This window comes from Pristiophorus japonicus, chromosome 15 (assembly GCF_044704955.1).
Source record: "Pristiophorus japonicus isolate sPriJap1 chromosome 15, sPriJap1.hap1, whole genome shotgun sequence".
Taxonomy (NCBI): Eukaryota; Metazoa; Chordata; class Chondrichthyes; family Pristiophoridae; genus Pristiophorus; species Pristiophorus japonicus.
In genome coordinates, this window is record NC_091991.1 from 66,337,616 (window position 1) to 66,342,420 (window position 4,805).

General features: G+C 45.0%; 1 pseudogene; it reads right to left on the reverse strand.

Annotated features, from left to right (window-relative positions):
- Positions 1-392: 392 nt before the first annotated feature.
- Positions 393-568, reverse strand: LOC139225957 (U2 spliceosomal RNA; annotated as a pseudogene).
- Positions 569-4,805: the final 4,237 nt, after the last annotated feature.

Below are 4,805 nucleotides of genomic sequence, written 5' to 3' on the forward strand. Positions count from 1 at the left end.
ACAGAACCAGTGTCAATCTATTCAACCGTTGTCGTCTCTAGGCCAGGTCGAAGATCACCCCAATCTCTGTTGTCGAGCTACAGTACGCGGACGACGCCTGGGTCTGCACAAATACAGAGGCTGAATTCCAAGTCTTGGCCTACAGATGATGTAAACTCAATTAACAGGCAAATGATGTAGACTAAATGACCAGCTGCCCATTGTCCTGAAATCAGGTCTCATTGTCACAATCAATCCTTGCCATGAATTGCTGTAAACACACAGATTGACACATTCGAATGGCTGAATGGCTCCATATCTTTTTTTAAAATCCAATTTCTTTCCAGATCAACTCTAACGCCAAAGATCATTTTGTGCCAATATATTTGATCTTAGACCATAAGGCCGAGAGGCGAAGTTGTACCGTTCCTGGAAATATTGCAATACCAGGTCGGTGCATGGAGTGGACGGGGCAAGCACCTGATCCAGCTCCCTGTCCAAAAATCAATTCAATATCATGTCCCCATAGGGGTATTAAACTGATAAGAACAGATACTACACTTGATCTTAGCCAAAAGGGTGAATGGCTCCATATTATCTAGCATCCTGTTTTTGTGAGACATTCTTTGCTTTGGTTCAAACTTCAATACACTCCATGTTCATCAGAAAGCGGTTTCAACTTTTAACCCAGCATGTGTCCTCTCCAGACTGCGCCGAAAGCGATATATTCCAGAAATATGGGCTTTCGCTCCCACAAGCGGTATGAGTGAAGCGCTTGGAATGTGCATCTGTAGTCCCTGGCCTGAAGCTCTTACAAGTTTTGGTCACCTTACTTAAGGAAGGATATACTAGCTTTGGAGGGGGTACAGAGACGATTCACTAGGCTGATTCCGGAGATGAGGGGGTTACCTTATGATGATAGATTGAGTAGACTGGGTCTTTACTCGGAGTTCAGAAGGATGAGGGGTGATCTTATAGAAACATTTAAAACAATGAAAAGGATAGACAAGATAGAGGCAGAGAGGTTGTTTCCACTGGTCGGGGAGACTAGAACTAGGGGGCACAGCCTCAAAATACGGGGGAGCCAATTTAAAACCGAGTTGAGAAGGAATTTCTTCTCCCAGAGGGTTGTGAATCTGTGGAATTCTCTGCCCAAGGAAGCAGTTGAGGCTAGCTCATTGAATGTATTCAAATCACAGATAGATAGATTTTTAACCAATAAGGGAATTAAGGGTTATGAGGAGCGGGCAGGTAAGTGGAGCTGAGTCCACGGCCAGATCAGCCATGATCTTTTTGAATGGCAGAGCAGGCTCGAGGGGCTAGATGGCCTACTCCTGTTCCTAATTCTTATGTTCTTATGAAATTAGGCCTCAGGCCTGATTCTCAAATTTTTGTGAGTTGTGGGTGCCTATTGGACCTCCAGAGGCAGCCCGCTGGTCTTCAGAGCTTCAATTTGGGCCAATTGCTACACCAGCTGCAGCCCTCAGGCTTGAGAAAGAGAATGGCGGGATGGCGGGGTAGCGGCAAGAATGTAGGCCGGCACCAGCGGGCAGTAGTGTTGTGGAGCAGGGAGGAGAACTCCTGCTCCTCCTGGCTCCATGTTAAGGTACATTTTAAAAGAAATACTTATGTTTTTGGTGGCAGCCTCCAGCGGCCCCTTTAAGGATTGCTGGTTAGGCCGCAGGAGGAACCAAAACCTCGGCACTGACCAATTTCCCAGAGGTGGAATGCTGCCGGAAAATGAGGGCCTTAACAAGGCCAGGCCGATGTTTGGGGCCGAAACAAGGTAGGTCTGAGGTTAGGGTGGGGAGTTGAGGGTGCGGGAGGGGAGGGTCCATTCTCGGGAGGGAAGGACCTGGAACTTCAGCAGCCCAGGTTGTTCTTGTGGAGCCTGGAGAAGCACTGATGCTCCTCCCGGCCCCAGGAAAATAAATCGAAAGTTACCTTCTTCCGCTGGGCTGCCAGCCAAGCACGGCACATGCTCTGCCCAGTTGAGTACTAAAATGATAACCGAGGTGCCGTGTGGGTCATAGTGCCCCGAAGTGCATATTAAGAGGGTCTACCACCCGACGCTGGCGGGCTGTCCAGCCACCCAGCAATAGGCCCTTGGAAAGGTGGAGTCGGCCACACCCTCAGTGAAAATGGCGCAGTAAGTCATCCCCACTATTTTCGGGGCACTATCAGCCTGTTTCTGCTGGGCGGAGGCTTCAAAATCGGCTACAGTATGTGAGCTTTGCAACAATGCAAGGTATATTTTAATTAAGCTGAGGAATTTGGATGTCACTTTGGAACCTGCCATAACATTTGGTCATGACCTCCTTGTCAAGTAGCTTTTATTTTTTTGTTTACTTCACAGTTTTTTCCCCTTCTTTCCAAAAGATGCTGACTCTTATGCCAGTAGGTCGCCTCAGGGGTCACCTTACACGTGTGAACCATGCAGTGAGTGTCAGTCGCATTTTCAATCATGGCTGAGCCATCTTCTGCCCTTACCAGGTACTCTCACACCTCCACAATCTCCAGCTCTGGTCTCTGGAGAGCTGATCAGGAATGGGACCCTTGACTGAATTCCCCCCTTTACCAGCCCCGGGAACTGAGTCCCATTGAAGAAACCTAAACATTCATTGCCTTAAGTTAAGATCAGCTAACACACCACGGGTTAAAGATTAATCCTGGGATGTTCTGGTCTGTAGAGTTCAGTACCATGTCACAAGATTTATCTACCCATCAAGAGAGCTATTAAATCAACTAAAACGTATCATGGCCCGATAGTGCAAGTCTTATATTATTTGAAATGAAAGTATGAGAGATTCTTGGTATTATTCAAAACATACTTTTTTATGGTGTGGTATATGCACTGCAGGAAATGTAGAGTGAAGCAGTATACATTGTACCTGCCAATCAAGTGCCTTTTTTTTGTAGATACAGTAAGACAATTTTAATGGTGTCTTGAAATATTCTGTTCAAGTATTCATGGAATAAAACATTTGAGTAGTTAGATATTGGCTCGGTTCCCAGAATGTAATAGCTATCCTGGTTACACATTCATTTTAACTCATGGTCTGTTACATTGCAACACTGACTCAGTTAGTGTGTATTTATCAGCCATCGTAATGAGACGCCATAAATATGTTCTTTTCTTTTGTGCATAAAAGCATCTTGCCTCAGGAATAAGTGACTAAAAATTAAATTGTTTGTGGCAAGAACAGGCTTCAAACTGGAAGTGCTGAAAACATGAACATTCTTTTTTATTCTTCCCAATTTTCTCCCCTCCTCTCAGGAAATCACTGCTAGGGTTATGGTTTCCATGGGCACTAGCAGCCAAGTTGTTATTCTTCATGTGTGAGCTCAGATAGTGAGTATGTGAGTATCTGCAAGCTGCAATTTACAACCAGGACCTAATCCTGTCCTTAGCCTGTTTCACCGACATCAGCACATCACTTTTCAGCCTAGCGATCACGAATAAAAACCCTGGCTGATTGATTTTTCCCTCCGTAGCAATGTTCACTTTAAGCTGCATGGCTGTATAGCTCTCTGCACTTCTCACACAGCCAGTACGCCGGCTTTTAAATGCCAAAGACCGTGCATGCGCAGTGTTTTGAATGGGCCGTGCAGGCCCTTAAAGGGATCATGCACCCAAAAAAAGATAAAAGGGAACATTGCTCCTAGCCTGGTGCCCCATTGCAACCCCAGCTGAGATCAGCTAACTCAGCACAAGTCAGGCAACAAACCTGGAACCTCTGTGTCCCTCTTCACCCATCTTTTTTGGGTTCGCCACCTCCTCATTAAATATTGGGCCACAAATTGTGGTCGGAGGCTTCTGACCACAAAACAAAATTACAAAAGTACCTGGTGGTCCCGGGGGAACGTAGACTTTGGTTTCCAGGCCTAGCTGTGCAGCTCAGCGCAGAGGCCCACACATCACAGGAGCGTACGGGCATCCTGGGATCACGTGGGCCTGGACCACCAAATCACAATGCCTATATTCCCATTCACAGTAATGGTGAATTCCGTTTGTACGGAGCTCCCATTATTATGAATGGGGATAGCCCCCAAACAAAAAAAAACACAAATATAAATTTTTAAAACTCATCACTTATTTAAAATGAATAGAAATTGAATTAAATTAAATGTTTTAGAGAAAAATGTATTTTTTGAAACTTTTACAAACATCTTTTAATGGTGTTAAAAATAAACTTATATTAAAAACCCTGTCTATGAATTTAAGAGTTTTATAAGCATAAGAGATTTAAAGGCATTCTCTAGGCAAGAGTTGGACAAATAATCCAACTCTCCGCCCGTGAAGGCCCTTCTCCTGGGGATGCATGCGATCTGTCAAAATTGGGTTTAGGCGCATGCACTTTGCGCAACAAAATCCGGAACTTGAGGGGCCTCTTCGTGCGCATGTGCACATTGTATGCACCCTGAGAGGCCGCAATTTATGGCCCATTGTTTCCTGGCGAACAGGGTGAACAAACTGCTGCCCAATGCTGCACCACAACTTACCACAATGGCTGTCAGAAGTGATTCTAACTCATTAGGCTAGACTCTAGCTACAATGGGCTTTTTGGTGCAGGATGTGACCTACATGTAAAATGCAATATAGTGCCATTTATTTGACTGGGAACAATTTCAAGTGGATTGAAAATCAGAACCATTCATGTGCAAGGCAACTCACTGTCTTTGAAAAGCCACACTGCCTGAGAGACCACAACTGTGAACTAAAACCTGTCCCCTCTTGAGATTTCAGATTCTGTGTATGTAAAAAGAACATGATTTTTTTAAACATATAAGATTTTACGTGACATTTTAATGGTCCTCTCTCCCTC